We start from the raw sequence: 19,786 nt of genomic DNA on the forward strand, positions 1-19,786 counted from the left end.
CCACGGGCGCGTATGCGCGGGAGAGTGGCAGAGAGCATCCGCTCAGCCCAGAACAGTGGGCTTTTGCAAACGCGCTTGCGCGGAAGAACAGCAGAGAGCGCATGCCCAATCGGGAGCGGCGCTCGGCGCTGCTTCCATCTAAGGGAGAGACCTCCCCCCGCGGGAGGCAGAGCAAGCCCAGGGGGTGGGAGCGGCACCACCCCGGAGGGGAGGGGGCGTGCGGGCCGCACCCAGCCTCCTCCCGCTGTGAACGCAAGGCAGCCCATCTATGCCAATCCCCAGCGGGGCGGGGAACCATCATACCCCATGCCCCCACAGGCGACAGCCAGTTTTGCACCCCCCACAGCGACACAATGGCAAGGTTTCACAACACCGCCAGCGGCACTCTCGTGTCCACCACCACCGCAAGCCGCACCTGGGGCACAGGGCCAGCAGGGGTCACCCCAGAGCGGGAGCCTTGGGTGGCCTTGGCCATGAAAATCGGGAAGGAGCCCCTGGTGATTTGGGGAACGTGCCGCCTTTATGGCAGCCGGGATCCCCACATCATAGGGCTTCCATTTTGGGGGGACACGGGGTCTGACTGTTCGATAATCCCGCAAGCACACTGGCCTCGGCATTGGCAATTTAAAGAAGTACCCCATTGAGAGGAGTGGGAGGGCAGACCCGGGCGTGGAGAAGCACCCAGTTGGTAGCTATAACACTCCACACAGAAAAAGGACCAGAACAAACTGTGGCAATCTACCCCTACATTTTGCAAAATTCACCACCCTTGATAGGAAGGGATGTCTTTGCCATGTTAGGAGTGAGAATTAAAAATTTATCCTGAGGGCCACTGCCGTGCACCCACCGCTGCCAATCAAACTGACATGGAAATCGTCAGACCCTTGTTGGGGGTTAGATTTGGTTTTGTTTTTTTTTTTTTTTTCCTCTTCTCACAGAATTTTTTCCCATAAGTTTCCAAGGAGCCTTAATGACTACTTAGTCAGAACAAAAAGAGTGCTTGAGGGATATAGCAGCACGAAGCTACACCTATTGTTTTTGAGTCCCTGGGAGTGTCCCTCAGAGGGGAGAGATGATGAGCTTTGGGAAAGGCAAAAAAGACAGATCTGGGGGAGGGGGAGGCACTCTTGCTCTCAGCGCCGAGGAGGACGGTCAGGCTGCCCTCTGCCTCTGCCTCGTCCTGGGAAATCTATCGTCATCTGCTGTGTAGCCGGGAATCCTGAACTCGCTTTCTCCAGCCTCTCCCACCACCGCCGCTGCTTCTTCGGACCTTTGAGGCTCTCCTGCTACTCTGTAGCCCTGCACTGCCCAGCCCTGCCAGGACACCCCTGCTGTTCCAGCTGCCAGCGCAGAGCTCCTCATCTCATCCACCAGCCCGGGACTTTTCCTTCCTTCCAGTTCGGCCTCTCGGAGTCCTGCAGGGGCACCCAGATCAAACTGCTCTGGGCTTTTGTAAAAGAAAGCCCTCAAGGTTCTTGGTTCTGTTTATTATTGATGCTGTAGTTGTTGTTTGTTTGTCGTTTTGTCATATATACTAGTAAAGAACTGTTATTCCTACCCCCATACCTCTGCCTGAAAGCTCCTTTAATTTTCCTTTTAATTGGAATAATTTGGAAGGAGGGGATTTGAATTCTCCATCTCTAGGGAGGTCCTGCCCCTTCCTAGCAGATATCTGTCTTTCAAACCAAGACAGATTATTGGCGCCCACTGTGGGGCTTGAGGGCATTGAGAGGAAAAGGAATAACAGTTCTTAAGTGACCTTGTGCACTGGGTATAGAAACCTCCCTAAATAGCATCATGTGGTCTAGCTTACCTTGGTTTGGGTGGCATGTGGTTGTGGCTGTGTTTCTCCCATTTGCAGGCCCTTATTTAAACATGGGCCCTATAGCTAAGGCTACTGTGGCTGTTATCCAGTTTGCACTATGGGTTAATAAGGTGAGGAATTCATGGATTTTTAACTTCCTCTGGAAGGCAGGCACATGGATACATGGCTATCACACTCTAAGTGTTTGTTTGTGGGGTTACTTTAACAATGGTACCTATTGTGAGGAAATGACACCAGGGGAAATTTTTTCCCAACCCTTTACTCAGCTCTTTGGGTCTATTCCACCAGTTTTTGAAGGGTTTAAATCTTCTCTGAATGCTAATGATATCATACAATGGCTAGTATTGCTCACAGGCCTATTTTATTTAATATTCCGAGATAAGGGGAGATTGGCCTGGATAACCACCCTGATACCTACCCCAGAGAATAAAGATACTACCCTAGAGACTGAGAGTGCTGCCATGGAGCCTGACACTGCCCTAGAGACTGGGGATGCTGCCCCACCACCTGACCCTGACATAAAGCCCACCTCAGGAATGAACCACCCAGATTGGGTGGGAGTTCTGGTGAAGGAGATGGGCAAGATGCTGAAGGAGCACACTTCCCTAGTGGTGGCCTCATTAGCCCCAGCTGCTGGCAAACCCTTCCCCTGCCCTGAAGAGGGAGAGTCTGAAGGTGTAGCAGTGGAACCCACAGACGTTACAACTGTCCAGGTTCCAGCTGAACCACAGGGGCAGTCACAGCCAGCAGCAGTTGCCCCTGTGGAAAGGAAGAAATATAAGGTGAAATCAGAGCACCCAAGTGATAAGGATAAAAAAGGAAGGCCCTCACAACCCACAGGGGAGCCAGAAGTTGAGATCATCACCGAGTCCCTGTCATATGAAAATCTCCGTACTCTGCAAAAAGATGTTGCACGACGGGGACGTGAGCCTTATACAGCCTGGTTACTTAGGGTCTGGGACCTTATGGGTAGAGGTGTGCAACTGGATGGTGGTGAGGCAAGGAATATGGGACCCTTGACCCAAGACTCAGGTGTGAATCAGGTATTTGTAAAAGAGCAAGGACCCCTTCACCTTTGGGACCGGCTTTTAATGAGTGTAAGGGAGAGGTTTGTCCACAGAGACAGAATGCAGGAGCACCACCTTAGCATGCGCTGGAAGACTGTTGAAGAAGGGATCCAACAGCTGAGAGAAGTGGCAATACTGGAGGTAGTTTTTGGGAGGGATGGACAGCATAACAATGACCCCGACAACGTCAGGTGCACAGGGCAAATGTTGTGGAATCTAGCAACTAAAGGGCCATCTGAATATAAAACATTCATGTCAATGATTAATGCTGATACCAGCCGAGTGACTGTAGGTTCTGTAGCCAGCAAGCTTAGAAATTTTGACAGTATGATCAGTGGCCCAATGCAGACTCAGGTCTCTGCCGTGGTTAAAGAACTCCAAGAGGAGATAAGGGAGGTGAGGGAGGAGATGAGGAGGAACAGTTCCCATGTGGCACCGGTGCGAGCCACAGGCCCCAGAGTCAGAACCCAACGTCCTTCAGCTAGAGAGAGAGAGTACATCCCAAGAGCTGACCTGTGGTCTTTCCTGCGTGACCATGGGGAAGACATGGGAAGGTGGGATGGGAAACCCACTTCTGCCCTAGCAGCACGGGTGCGTGAGCTCAAAGAGAGAAACACTAACCGAGGGGGTTCCACTAGAATGAAGGTAGCCTCAGCCTCCCATGACCAGGCTGTCAGGTATTACAGAAATGAGGATGCTCTGTCAGACCCCCTTGAAGGAACCTCTACTATGTATACACAGGAAGAGAGTAGTAACCGGTGCTAGAGGGGCCCTGCCTCTAGCCAGGAAGAGGCACGGGAAAACCGAGTCTTTTGGACTGTGTGGGTTCTATGGCCTGGCACATCAGAGCCACAGAAATATAAATCTTTGGTTGACACCGGTTCTCAGTGTACCCTAATGCCGTCAGAACATGAGGGAGCAGAACCTATTTCCATTGCCGGGGTGACAGGGGGATCACAAGAATTGACTCAGTTAGAAGCCAAGGTGAGCCTGACCGGGAAGGAGTGGCAGAAACATCCGGTTGTGACTGGCCCAGAGGCTCCGAGTATTCTGGGCATGGACTATCTCAGGAATGGCTATTACAAAGACCCTAAGGGGTTCAGATGGGCTTTTGGAATAGCTGCTGTGGAGGCAGAGGGCATTAAGAAATTGAACACCTTGCCTGGATTATCAGAGAACCCATCTGCAGTAGGACTCCTGAAGGTAGAAGAGCAACGAGTACCTGTTGCCACCTCGACAGTGCATCGCCGGCAGTATCGGACAAATCGAGATGCTGTGATCCCCATTCACAAGATGATCCGAGAGCTGGAGAGCCAAGGGGTGGTCAGTAAAACCCACTCACCCTTCAACAGCCCCATTTGGCCTGTGCGCAAGTCTGACGGGGAATGGAGACTGACTGTGGACTATCGTGGCTTGAATGAAGTGACTCCACCTCTGAGTGCCGCTGTGCCGGACATGCTGGAACTCCAGTACGAGCTGGAGTCCAAAGCAGCGAAGTGGTACGCCACAATCGACATTGCTAATGCGTTTTTCTCCATTCCTCTGGCTGCAGAATGTAGGCCTCAGTTTGCTTTCACCTGGAGGGGCGTGCAGTACACCTGGAACCGACTGCCCCAGGGGTGGAAGCACAGTCCCACCATCTGCCATGGACTGATCCAGGCTGCACTGGAAAAGAGTGAAGCTCCAGAACACCTACAGTACATTGATGACATCATTGTGTGGGGGAACACGGCAAGGGAAGTGTTTGAGAAAGGAGAGAAGATCATCCAGATTCTCCTGGAAGCTGGTTTTGCCATCAAAAAGAGCAAAGTCAAGGGACCTGCCAAGGAGATCCAGTTCCTGGGAGTAAAGTGGGAAGATGGGCGGCGTCAGATTCCCATTGAGGTCATCAATAAGATCACTGCGATGTCTCCACCGACCAGCAAGAAGGAAACGCAAGCTTTCCTAGGCGCCATAGGCTTTTGGAGAATGCACATTCCCGAGTACAGCCAGATTGTGAGCCCTCTCTACCGGGTAACCCGCAAGAAGAACGATTTCCATTGGGGCCCTGAACAGCAACAAGCCTTTGCCCAGATCAAGCAGGAGATCGCTCATGCAGTGGCCCTTGGCCCAGTCAGGACAGGACCAGAAGTGAAGAACGTGCTCTACTCTGCAGCCGGGAACCATGGCCTGTCCTGGAGCCTTTGGCAGAAGGTGCCTGGTGAGACTCGGGGTCGACCACTGGGATTCTGGAGTCGGAGCTACAGAGGGTCTGAAGCCAACTACACCCCAACAGAGAAAGAAATCTTGGCTGCCTATGAAGGAGTCCAGGCTGCCTCAGAAGTGATTGGCACAGAAGCCCATCTCCTCCTGGCACCCCGACTACCTGTGCTGGGGTGGATGTTCAAAGGAAAGGTTCCCTCTACCCACCATGCCACCGATGCCACATGGAGCAAATGGACTGCCCTCATCACTCAGCGCGCCTGTATCGGAAACCCAAATCGCCCTGGGATTTTGGAGATAATCACAAACTGGCCAGAAAGTGAAAACTTTGATCTCACAGATGGAGAGGAACAAGAGCAAGTGACACGTGCCGAAGAAGCTCCACCGTATAATCAGCTGCCAGCAGAAGAAACGTGCTACGCTCTTTTCACTGACGGTTCCTGTCGCATCGTAGAGATGAACCGCAAGTGGAAAGCAGCCGTATGGAGCCCCACACGACAAGTTGCACAAGCCACTGAAGGAGAAGGTGGATCAAGTCAACTTGCAGAACTCAAGGCTGTTCAGTTGGCCCTGGACATTGCTGAAAGAGAGAAGTGGCCAAAGCTCTACCTCTACACTGATTCATGGATGGTAGCCAATGCTCTGTGGGGCTGGCTGGAAAGGTGGAAAAAGGCCAACTGGCAGCGTGGGGGAAAACCAATCTGGGCTGCTGATGAGTGGAAAGACATTGCTGCTCGGGTAGTCAAGCTACCTGTAAAAGTCCGCCATGTAGACACCCACGTCCCCAAGAGTCGGGCTAATGAGGAGCACCGAAACAACGAGCAAGTAGATCAAGCCGCCAAGATAGAAGTGTCAAAGATAGACCTAGATTGGCAACACAAGGGAGAGTTGTTCCTAGCTCGATGGGCCCACGACGCCTCAGGTCATCAGGGCAGAGATGCCACCTATAAGTGGGCACGAGACCGAGGGGTGGATCTAACCATGGACAGCATTTCTCAGGTTATCCATGACTGTGAGACATGTGCTGCAATCAAGCAGGCTAAGCGAGTGAAGCCCCTATGGTATGGCGGGCGGTGGTCCAAATACAGGTATGGGGAAGCCTGGCAAATTGACTACATCACCCTTCCCCAAACCCGCCAAGGCAAGCGCTACGTGCTGACCATGGTGGAAGCCACCACTGGATGGCTGGAAACCTACCCTGTGCCTCACGCTACTGCCAGGAACACCATCCTTGGCCTGGAAAAGCAAGTCCTGTGGAGACATGGCACCCCTGAGAGAATCGAGTCAGACAATGGGACCCATTTCAAGAACAGCCTTATAGCAGCCTGGGCTAGGGAACATGGCGTTGAGTGGGTGTACCATATTCCTTATCACGCACCAGCAGCCGGGAAAGTTGAACGGTGCAATGGCCTGCTTAAAACCACCTTGAAGGCATTGGGTGGGGGGACTTTCAAAAACTGGGAGATTAATTTAGCAAAGGCCACATGGTTAGTGAACACTCGAGGTTCCACCAACCGAGCAGGCCCTGCCCAATCTGAGCCCCTGAGAACAACAGATGGAGATAAGGTTCCAGTAGTACACATGAGAGGTATGCTGGGAAAAACTGTTTGGATTAATTCTGCCTCCAGCAAAGACAATCCCATCCGTGGGGTTGTCTTCGCTCAAAGACCAGGATGCACCTGGTGGGTGATGCAAAGGGATGGAGAGACCCGATGCATACCTCAAGGAGACCTTGTTTTAGGATGAACTACCCACATCATGTGTCTGTACCCATATCTGTATGTATAGATGTATATAATTTAGGTCATGCATGTGTATATATATATATATATTTTGAAGGTTTAAATTCAATGTAATAGGTTGGTATGGAAAAAAATTCGGGGTGGATGATGTTGGGGGTTAGATTTGGTTTTGTTTTTTTTTTTTTTTTTTCCTCTTCTCACAGAATTTTTTCCCATAAGTTTCCAAGGAGCCTTAATGACTACTTAGTCAGAACAAAAAGAGTGCTTGAGGGATATAGCAGCACGAAGCTACACCTATTGTTTTTGAGTCCCTGGGAGTGTCCCTCAGAGGGGAGAGATGATGAGCTTTGGGAAAGGCAAAAAAGACAGATCTGGGGGAGGGGGAGGCACTCTTGCTCTCAGCGCCGAGGAGGACGGTCAGGCTGCCCTCTGCCTCTGCCTCGTCCTGGGAAATCTATCGTCATCTGCTGTGTAGCCGGGAATCCTGAACTCGCTTTCTCCAGCCTCTCCCACCACCGCCGCTGCTTCTTCGGACCTTTGAGGCTCTCCTGCTACTCTGTAGCCCTGCACTGCCCAGCCCTGCCAGGACACCCCTGCTGTTCCAGCTGCCAGCGCAGAGCTCCTCATCTCATCCACCAGCCCGGGACTTTTCCTTCCTTCCAGTTCGGCCTCTCGGAGTCCTGCAGGGGCACCCAGATCAAACTGCTCTGGGCTTTTGTAAAAGAAAGCCCTCAAGGTTCTTGGTTCTGTTTATTATTGATGCTGTAGTTGTTGTTTGTTTGTCGTTTTGTCATATATACTAGTAAAGAACTGTTATTCCTACCCCCATACCTCTGCCTGAAAGCTCCTTTAATTTTCCTTTTAATTGGAATAATTTGGAAGGAGGGGATTTGAATTCTCCATCTCTAGGGAGGTCCTGCCCCTTCCTAGCAGATATCTGTCTTTCAAACCAAGACAGACCCTGTATGGGTTGAGCAGTGGCCCCTGTCAAAGCCTTGAATGGCAGCCTTACTGGAACTGGTCGACCGTGAGCTGCAAAAGGGTCACATAGAACCCTCCACTAGCCCCTGGAATACCCCTGTGTTTGTGATCCCCAAAAGGTCTGGAGAAGGCTATCGCCTCGTCCACGACCTCAGGGAAGTGAACAAGACAACCAAATCTTTGGGTCCCGTCCAGACACTGCTGCCCATGAACTCAGCCATCCCTCAAGGGCAACCATGCGCAGTGCTGGACATCAAAGACTGTTTCTTTTCGATACCTCTGCACCCCGAGGACAAGGAACGGTTTGCTTTTTCTGTCGTGTTCCCGAACGGCGAGCGACCCAGCCTCCGTTTCCAATGGTGTATGTTACCCCAAGGTTTTGTGGACAGCCCTACGGTATGCCACATCACCGTGGACAAAGCACTGATGCCAGTCCGACACTCCTACCCTGCTGCAACCATCATTCAGTACATGGACGACATCCTCATCGCTGCACCATCAGCAAGCCAAGTGGATCATCTAGTGTCCACAATCACAGAAACTCTACAGGCCAACGGCTTTGAGATCGCGAGCGCAAAGATCAAAAGAGGGCCCTGCGTGACCTTCCTAGGAGTGGGAATCACAAATTCCTACGTGACCCCTCCCAAGGTAAAGGTCTGCCGAGACATCAAGACGCTCCATGACATGCAGCGACTTGTAGGATCTCTGCAGTGGCTTCGCAACATCATCCTAATCCCTCCCGAGGTCATGGACCCCTTATATGACCTCCTGAAAGGAAAGCACCCCTGGGAACCCAAGGAGCTGACACCACAAGCAGCGAGCTCCCTCGACTTCATCAAACGTCAGATGTCTACTGGCACATATGCCAGGTGGAACCCAGGTGTGTCCCTTGATCTGTACGTCCACTTTACACAGAAGGGAGGAGTGGGAGCACTGGCCCAAGGACCTTCTGAGAAGGCCCAGCCGATCCAGTGGGTGGTCCTCAGAAGACCAGCTCATGCATTTTCCCCAGGAGTCGAATGTGTCGCCAACATCATCATGAAAGGCAGGAAACTTGCCCTGAAACACCTGGGAATCGAGCCAACAAAAATCCACCTTCCCTTCCGCAAGCAGCTGACCACAGAGTCGACCGCAGCGTCGGAATACCTGGCCCTTGCCCTCACTGGCTTCGGAGGAGAAATCTGCTACGCCTCCAGACCACCTTGGACTCAGCTACTGACCATTGTCGACATAGACCTGCCACCAAAGGTCATGGACCGTCCGCTGCCAGGACCGATGGTTTTCACAGACGCCTCCTCTGTGACTTCCACCGCAGCGGCGGTGTGGCAGACCGGAGAACAATGGCATTGTGTCAAAGCATGCGACCCCACACTGTCAGTGCAACAACTGGAAGCAACAGCTGTGGTCTTGGCGTGCGGACTCTTCCAAGATGAGCACCTCAACATTGTAACAGACTCCATATTCGTGGCAAGGCTCTGCCTGGCCATGTCAGGACCAGGTGTGTCAACATCTGCAGCAGCCACAATGCTGGAAGAAGCGCTCTCCTCGCGACAAGGCACCGTGTCTGTCATTCACGTCAACAGCCACAACCCAGTCAAGGGCTTCTTCCAGACCGGCAACGACAAAGCGGACGCTGCAGCAAAGGGAGTGTGGACATTGCAGGAAGCTCGTCAACTGCATGAGTCGCTCCACATCGGAGCCAAAGCACTGGCAAAAAGATGCAGGATCTCGACAGCAGACGCGAAACATGTAGTGGCCACCTGCCCTCATTGCCAGAAGTCACCCCTGTGGACCAGTGGGGTCAACCCAAGAGGTCTCAAGGCCTCAGAAATTTGGCAATCAGACTTCACCTTATGTCAACTGCTGAAGCCTCGAGCATGGCTGGCAGTGACAGTGGACACTTACAGCGGAGTGATTGTAGCCACACAGCACCCCAAAACCAACTCTAAGTCCACAATTCAGCACTGGCTGACAGCTATGGCATGGCTTGGTATCCCCAAGCAAATAAAAACTGACAATGGCTCAAATTTCACCTCCAAACCTGTGCAAGATTTCGCCTCAAAGTGGGGCATCACTTTAGTGCAGGGCATTCCATACAATTCTACAGGTTAGGCCATAGTGGAGAGAGCCAACCAAACCCTCAAAGCCAGAATAGAGGTGCTGGCGAAGTCAGAGGGTTTCGCCAATGTCATTCCCCCAGGGGATCAGGCACGGCTGCTGGCAACTGCCTTGCTAGCACTGAATCAGTTCCCCAGGGGAGATGAAACAAACAGTCCTGCACAAAAGCACTGGGCCACTCGAGCACTAGAGGAGGGCCCACAGGTTGTAATTAAAAATGAGCTGGGTGAATGGGAGCAGGGCTGGAGGTTGGTACTCACTGGAAGAGGGTACGCAGCTGTCAAAAGAGAGGGCAGAATCAAGTGGTGTCCACTTAAGTCAATCAAGCCTGATCTTCAGAATGAAACTAATGAAAACTATGAGTTTCTATTTGCAGGACATGCTCGTGGGACGCCCCCGTAACGCGTACACCCCTGTTCCAGAGGGAAGTGACGAACCACCAAACCGCCCGGTAGCACCCCAGAGTCCCACACCGGTGAGACCCAAACAACGGTGTTTTTGTGTGATTTTGCTATTGGGGCTTGTCACCAGAGGGCAAGCCAGCTCAGACTATTACCCACATCAACCTTTCAGATGGGTCCTACATCTTTCAGCTGATGCGGTGCTCAAAGAAACCACCACAGCGGGTAGCCCATCCATAGTGTTTAGGCTGAAAGACATATTCCCTTCACAAGCAGGATTCCCCAAATTCGGTGACTTATCATCGTGGCAAACCTATTGGTGTCCCGCCTCCAACCCAGGAAAAAGTTATTGCATGGACCCAAGTTATGGGTACTGTGGACGTTGGGGGTGTGAGACCATCGTGACAAGCGATAGATGGCAACCACAACAAGCAGATAAGTTCCTGCAAGTCACGTATGCACCACGTGGCTGTCGCAAGCCAAAATTTGCATCCGACAAAACAATATACACGCCCCGAGACGGGAGGAGACACACCTGTCAAAACTACAACATGACAATTTTACAACCGGCCCACGCGAGTTGGGCCACGGGGAGAGTGTGGACGGTGGTTGCCCGCGTCTTTGGTCGCGACGTTTGGGTGAACCTAATGGTAATCAGACTCTTGCCATCCAAATCTCAATCAATTGGACCTAATCAAATTCTTACAGTAAACAGACCCAAGATGGAGATGACAACTAGTCCCAAAACCACTTCTACCACCCGTATCCCATTCAACTCAGTAGTCCCCTACCAAACACCCAAACCAGCTCCTTATAATCCATTCTTTAAAGTATTGAACGCCACCTTTCTGTCGCTAAATCAATCAGTCCCAAACCTCACAAATTCGTGCTGGTTATGTTACGATGCAAAACCCCCTTTCTATGAAGGTGTTGCCCTTGATGTTCCCTTTAGTTACTCAGCGGCTGTCAATCCACCCCAGTGCAGGTGGGACACTCCCCGCAGAGGAATCACCTTGAGTCAAGTCACAGGTCAGGGCAAATGCTTTGGCAGTGCGGCCTTGGCAAAAGAGAAAGGCAACGTCTGCACAGAAGTTGTAAAGCCCAACAAAAAGATCAATAAGTGGGTGATCCCATCCACGTCTGGGATGTGGGTTTGCCAGCAGTCTGGGGTGAGTCCCTGTGTGTTCCTTGACAAATTTGATGACTCTGCTGATTTTTGTGTCCAAGTTCTGATTGTTCCTAGGGTCCTGTACCACTCAGATGAAGAGGTGTACCGCCTTTATGAGGAACCTGGCCGGCTCCACAAAAGAGAAATAATAACAGGTGTAACTATTGCAGTGCTGCTCGGTTTGGGAGCAGCCGGCACAGCCACAGGTGTCTCAGCCCTAGTGACCCAACAACAAGGACTTTCCCAGCTGCAAATGACCATTGATGAAGACTTGCAGAGGATCGAGAAATCCATCTCCTTCCTAGAGAAATCAGTCTCCTCATTTTCAGAAGTTGTCTTGCAGAACAGACGAGGGCTGGACCTACTGTTCATGCAACAAGGAGGCCTGTGCGCCGCCTTGAAAGAAGAATGCTGTTTTTATGCTGACCATACAGGAGTCGTTAGAGACTCCATGGCAGAACTCCGAGATAGACTGGCCCAGAGAAAGAAAGATAGGGAAGCCCAACAGGGTTGGTTCGAGTCCTGGTTCAATCAATCGCCATGGCTCACCACCCTAATTTCCACCCTAATGGGCCCACTGGCAATGCTGCTTTTAGCCCTTACCTTCGGACCATGCTTGCTGAACAAGCTGGTTTCATTTGTCCAAACACGCCTAGAACGGGCCAACATTCTATTCGTAGAACAGCAACTATTGCTGTGAATGAAACTGTGAACATTGCCAGTCGCGAGATTTGTTTGATCTACCTCGCAAATATTTATTCAAGTTTTTCAAACCCCCTTTTCTTTTATTAAGTTACTACTTTGTACCTCATTTTAACGCCTATATTTTAACTACCTCATTTATTTGTGAGAGGAGGGGGGGAGATGTGTGTGAGCAGATAAGATAAGGCCTGGCGCCGCGGAAGATCTCGGGATTGTAACAGAAAGACAGGGACCTCCCCCTCACCCTCGGAGATGTGTAACTAACTTTGAGAACAATGTAGCCCCTCCAAACCCAGTAGTTTTCCACTAACCTTTAACCTTCCCTCCCCCCTGACTAGTGAAAACCCCTTAGACTATATAACCCCATGTAAGAACCTAATAAATCGCCATTTGCCGTCCACCACATTGGTGTCAGCGTGTCTGTGGCCCGAGTGGCTCGGGAGAAGGTCGAGCCGCCGTGCTGGCTTTCTGAAACCAGGTCGCCTGCCTTTCCATCGAAAGGCAACACCCTAGCTAGAGGCATATATGCCTTATTTTACAGCTGTTGGCTACTCTGTGAACACAGCTTTTTCATTTTCTCTAGCTGCTTTCTTTCCCCTAAAGACAAAACTGAAAAAACTAACAATACATCACGCTTCACCTACCTTCTGAGCAATTTCTGAGTGGGCAGATAAACACAGTAGGTAGCTAAGAGACACTGCAGCTGTATTTTTTTCTCCCTGAACCTTCCTAAGAATTATCCTATGAGTCACAGTGGGCAGGATTCATTGCCCCTACCTTAGGTACTAAAAATACAGACCTTCAGATCGGAGCTGGCCATCTCTTTATATTCAAATTAAAGAAATAGACAGATGTCCAGGATAGTTCATCTGACAAATTTTAGATATTGGTCTCAAAAGAAAAAATGTACCTTAAGAGCATAATTTGGTTTTGATCAATTTTGGAAGAGTGTAGGCGTGTTGTTCAGATGCAGACATCTGCACACACAGTGCACTATAGTTACAGCACATGATGATGACTCACTGGATCCTTGTATGAGACAATGATGCATCAACATTCAAAGAAACAAACAAAGGAACATCTAGGTTTGTTTATTTCTATGTTAACAAATTCACACTTAAACCATGCCTAGTTTTGTGGATGAAAATGATTATACACTGTACTTCTGTTTTGCTACACTTCTCTGCATTTCTGCTATGCTTAGTTAAACAGGAATCCTCACTAAAAGCCATGGTCATGATCCTTCCCCTTTCTGGTTCTGGATCCCTAAAGGTCCAGAATGTAAATTTAAGTACCACAAAATCAAATTATATTCACTGCATGCCTACTGGAACTCAGGTACCTAGATTTTCTCACATAAATGTTTCTTTGTCTTTGGAAACAGTCCCATATCAGAATAAGTGACATTACTTGATACAATAACAACTTTATTTCAGGCATATGAGGTGTGTTTCAATCTGTATCAAATCATGGACCAGAAATGCCTTTTTGCCTTTCTGTACCTAGACAATTTCTGATTTGGATAGTAAACTGTGGTGGTGTGGAATTAAGTTCATAATAAGTTTGTTAGGTTTGTGCAGGTTGATTGTACAATGGTATGTTCCTTGTACCCCATTTTTCCCCTGTTGGTATTATCCTGCAATTCCCCAAAGTCATGTAGCTATTCAGTTATTTGTCAGTCTTTTCTCATAGTCTGTGTAAACCCCTCCCTGTTGTCCCTGATTGGTTTCAGTTATGTCACCCCATGTTCGTACCACCTCTTTGGTTGAAGCCCATTGGTTGTAACCTCCTTACCACACCCCATTTCACTGCTGTATAAAACGGCAGGTCAGAAGAGCCTCGGGGGCAGTCTGAGGATCCGGCAGATGGTAAGGAGGTCCCATGGGGCCCCCAAATAAATCTGTCATTTTTACCGGACTGGCTCCTCCCTTCTTCTTCTCCGTCGTTGTCAGCATTCTCCACCGCCTCACACAGCCTCTCAGGACAAGAACTCACAGGGATCAGCAGGCTTGCGTGACTTGCCTAGCTGTACCCATTAGCCTGCTGCAGTGTCTGAGCTAGCCAGGCAGACAGAGAGACTGAGTCCTCTTAAAGGCACTGCGACAGTAAACCAGGCACAGACTAAGAGGAAGAGTTTATACTTGGCCCCTGTGAGTATATCAACAAAGCAAATCTCCCCTATGTTATGTTTTATTTTAACAGTGCTTTACACTGCTTATTTTTACCAGTGAAGCTGGCACTGCAGAAGTTCACTTCTCCAGGGCAAGCTGGTTTAGAGCCCTTTAACCCGAAACAAGAATTATGCTTTCTAGCACCTAATGCTGCCATGATTTATATATTCACATCATATATTCACATGCAGTGAATCCCTCAGTTTTTCAGAACACTAAGAATTTATGAAAAATAGGGATATACTACTACGTTCGAGGGGCTTAACTCATATAAACTTCAACTCGGTGGACACTATATTTCACAGTGTATATTTCACAATCTAAGAACAGGATTTCAGGCCATCTACTATTTTGAGTCCCTTCTCTCACACACAAAGGTAACTGCACAATAAACAAATCCCAGAAGGATTTACAGATTGAGGTCTATGCAATACTGTAACCTGTGACAAACCAAGGCTCAGTGTAAATTAAAAAAAAAAAAAAAAGGAAATAAAGAAAAAAAGAAATTTAAGTAATTTAAAAAGGGAAAAAAGAAAGAAAAGAGCAATAGAAAGTCTTTGAAAAGAAATAGAAATGTATTGTTACTATTTTAGAGCTTTGAAATAAGAGGAAATTTGTAAATGGAAAGAGTAGAGTATGTGCACAGTGCCACATCTCAGACCTGTTTCAAAGGGTAATCTCTATTGTTTGAAAACCTTCTGTCTTTAAGCTGGGGAAGAAAAACATACCCAAGAGGTCATCTGAAAATGAGACTCCTAATAAATATATCATATGGAATTTTTTTCAGATACTGCTAGAAATTACCTGAAATAGCAGTTGAAGTTCAAAACTAAAGCTAGCTTTAATGCTCTAATTTGAAACAACAGATAAATTTGGTTTACAATATTTTTTGTGCATATTTTTTATTATTAGGATGGGAATTGGGAATGCATAAACAATTCTGCAGCAATTGTCCTTTGATCAGAACTAGAAAGCCTGAGAAAACTTACAAGAAAGTTTGTTCTAAATAGATGAACTTCATCTTCATTGGAGCAAACAGCATCCAGACACCACCAGGCACATGAGAAATGCCAAAATGAGCACAGCCTTGTATCTTGCAGTATTTGAAAGATTTGCATTTGAAGAGCATGCAAAAACAGAAACAGATTTTCTTTCTACTTTCTCTCTGCATTATATATTAGATTATTATTGTCAGACGTGTCACCTGTGGAATTTTCAAAAAGCTTTCTTTATGGGCATGACAATGAATAGGATGAGCTCCAGAAATACTATGCCATTGGGTACATGTTCTGGGACAGATGTCCCAACCAAAGAAAATTTCTTATTTGACTTTGCTAGTCCAAAATATACATTAATGACCTGACAGGGTCACATCAGAGATCATAAGATTTATTAGTTCAAATATCAGACATTTACTTCAAACATTTCACATACAATAGGACATAAAATTATTCATTTCATATTATAAAAAAGACTAAGTGTCCCATTTGACTTGCAAGTCTTCAGCCACAATGGAATTGAGAGGTCAAAAAAAACCCCAAACCCTAACATCAATAATGCTTTGAAAGACATGATACATGGGAGATTTTCCATTTGAGAGGGAACTCACACAAATTTAGGGAACACAAATCCTTTTTTTCAAATACCATAACTATTGATTTCACTACAAAATGCCTTTGAATGAATTTCTTTTAGAAAAAGAAACATTTATTCACTTAGCAATTTTATACTTGCAAATTCTACAAAATAATTTCCTTTAATTTCTATTTTTAACAAGAGGGAAGCCTGCTTGACTCAAGGATTCATGGTCATCTCATGTTTAACAGCAAAGCTCTCTGTGTGAAGGGACTATGAAGAAGGCAGAAGCTATAATTCATTAGTACTAATATGGAACAGTGAAACAGAACAAACTATACAACACAGCTAGTTGTGTTTCCTTTCATGAAATTTCTATTGTATATATATGTTTGTGTCTATTAAATGTAGTTTCAGTCATTTTGCCATTTAGAGCAGAGGAGGTTTTATCTTAAGTAACAGTAATTTTAGAAACTTTTACTCCATTTTAAAAATAGATCCATATGTGTACACTAGTAGGTGTTTATGTTGTTACCCCTTTTGTTTAAACTAGGGATATTCAGATTTCCTTAAGCCAATGCAGGAAATATTTACAATATTTACAAAAAAATCCATGCTTGAGTAATGGACTTTTGATAGACACACTTTTCTAAAAACCTACCCCAGTAATGAGAATTTAATGAATAATCTTGCAAGGCTCGTTGCAAGTAATACAGGAGTGAAGAAACAGTAATCAAAAGACATAGTTAAATAAATAGATATTACTTTTAGTTTCATAACATAGACAATTGAATTGCATATAAAGGAGATACTTATGATAGAGAGCTTCAGGGACAACTAAATGCTATTCAACATCCTTACGGAGACAAGGATTTCCAATTTTGAGGAATCAAATTCCCACATATTTTATTATTCTTGCTAAAGCAGCAGCCAAACAAAATGGCAACCAAACTAACATGCTGCTCACAACTCAAACCAAATGAAAGGTCTGATCCTCTGACTTAGAAGCCAGCCATTATCTTCCTGAAGATCTTGGGCAGAAGTAAAAGTTTATCTGAGCAAGATGAGCACTGACTGCAAAGTAAAGCTGCATACAGTTTGTCCAACTTTTTAATCAAATGCGTCTGTGCTCAGTCAGAGCAGAAGTAGAAACAGTTCTCTGGGCCAGGTACATAGGCTGGAAATACATTAATTTAAAAAAATACATTTAAAAAAGAGGGGGCCATGCCAGTAATTTTAAAGTAATCTTCTGCAGAATAAGATAAAAGGCTTAGTAATTAAAATAAAAGATTTTGAAATAGGAAAACAGACTAAAAATAAAAATCCCCAAAACAGATTTCAAAACAGAGGACATTTGTCAGTGGATGTCCATAAGGTTCTGTGCAGTTCAACGGCCTCATAAATGACTTTCAAAAAGAATTTTGGCACAACAAAATTAATCATTTGGTCACAGAAATATTTTATGATTACAAGATCAGGAAAGAAAATTTTACTTTCAGTGAATATAAAATATAGATAGGAAAGGCAATTGAAATAATGTCTAGTTTAAGGAAGGCTACTATGGACACATAGTGGACAATAAACACCAGCTCAATGTGTAGCAAAAGAAAAAATACAGGTAAAATATTTACATTTTTTCTGTAAAAAATTCTGTAAATATTCTGTAAAAAAGAAGGTAATATAAGTCATTGGTGTAGCAGCCCCTTCTTGAAGACTGGACGCTGTTCATAAAAACATAGCAAAGCTTCAAAAAGTACAAAGAAGGGTACTGAAGATGACAAGGAATGTCATACAAGTGCCATTCTAGAGACAGGTAAATTAATTAGACTTGGGACCCTTCAGTGCTGTAAAAACATGGTACAAGAGAATTTGTTCCCTCTTCTTGTTCTCAAGTAAAAATTTCCACTGTCTCATGACAGGAGAACTAGGGAATATCAAATTAAATTATTAGGCAGTCCATTTAAAATAAGCACTTTACCAGGAACTATTTTTTTTCAAACAGTAATTACATTAGCTGTGTTACCTAAGTCATTGCTGCATCATGCCACAAGTGTAAATAGAAACAATTGCAACTGGACAAATTTAATGAACAGAAGACTATCAAGGGCACTAAAATACAATAATGTGGTAAAGCCTATGAAAAGAAATCTTTAAAGCTGAAATAATTAGAAGATGGAAAATATTCTCAACTGGACATTTTCCTGTACTGATTTACTGGCCACTGTCAGAAAAAGGCTAATGCACAAAATGTACTTTTGTGATTCAAAACAATCACTCATACTCTCTCCCAAAACACCAAGAAAACCAGTTTATTTTTGTCTAGTGGGATGGAAGGACAAAATATTAGAAAACACAAAATCAGCTATATTTTCTAGAAATAAATACCTTTTTTGTATTTCCACAATATTTGTTTAAAAAAACCTTCAATTTCTTGCAAGCTAAGAAACTTGAAATATGTTCAATGACAATTCCCTGAATGTTCAATTTGCTTTGAACTAGTCTTGAGCACAAGTAAAATTCCTCTTTCTCTGAAACTGAAAAGCTCTGTTGGGTTACAAGAATAGATTAGCTGTGACTAATCTGCACTGGTTTCATGGCTGTCCTTAGGTACCTACTTCTTTCTTAATTGTCCATGGTCAGTAAATTACTATGCTGTCTCGGAACAAGCGATATTCTAACATTTCTTTTTGTATTATTTTATAATACTTCATAAAGTTCTGAAACACTAATATAGCCAGGTGATGCATGTTAAACATGCAAGTAAGTAGATGAAATTTTAAGTAAAAAGAATTATTTTTGAACTACGTTTTCTGGTACACTAATGGAAGTTATAGAAGATCATAATTTTAGCTTAAAACCCCACTAATCTTGGGAAATTAGAGAAATCAGCCAAGGCTTTTTCCACTGACATATGGCTTCCAGACCTGAGAGAGTCTGAACAGGGAAACAATCTGTTCACCCTGTAGCAAAAGTCAGCCTGATTCATCAGAAACTCTTTTCCTATTCCCTGAGCTTCCTGGGATCATCACTACTCAAAAAACATGACAGAGTTTGGTCATCATTCAACACTGAAGCTGCTTAAAAGTGATAAATGTCACATTTTTAACAGCTACTTCAGTTTTCTCAGAGCAAAACCTTCTTTCTTCTCTGACTATTTGCAATTTGATGTTGAAATTATTTCATTACTTCTCCTTTGATAGGTCTAGGTATTTTATTTCCTTTGTGTTAATTACTATTATTCTCTATGATCCCTAATGCTTAAAAAAATTCAAGCTACTTAACCCAAAGTTACTGATACTGGTACATATTTGACTGTGGTCTTTGACACTACAAATACTGCCACAGGACTTACTTTTTATTTTAACAGAGTAAATGTGGTAGAATTTCTGGTTTTGTTTCACTGATTTTTTCATTTTTTAAAACTTTCAAGGTTTTCACTAGTGTTATTATTTTCCTTTTTATTGTTAATTTTCCTTATATGTCAGGGACATTTCCATGACTTTGACAGTCAACTGCCTACCGGTCTATTTGTAAAATGCAGAAGGGGCTGAGAGTGCTCAACTCTAAGTTCTATCATTTCGTTTTCATCCTAACTCATGTTTTCCACTAAAGAAAACTGCACTCTCCACCTATGTCCAGATGTTGCCTTCTCTGCAGTTTCAACCCTGAAGAGACATTTTGCCTTATTAACCAGTTTTTTCATGTTAACATTTTCAGAGTCAGAATTTGCATTAGCAGTTCTACATTTAGTTCTTATTGCCCTTTATACTTTGGGAATTTCTCTTACACTCCTCTTTCTCTAACTCAATAATGACTATGCTACATGAGACCAGT

Source organism: Prinia subflava, chromosome W (genome assembly GCF_021018805.1).
Source record: "Prinia subflava isolate CZ2003 ecotype Zambia chromosome W, Cam_Psub_1.2, whole genome shotgun sequence".
Lineage (NCBI taxonomy): Eukaryota > Metazoa > Chordata > Aves > Passeriformes > Cisticolidae > Prinia > Prinia subflava.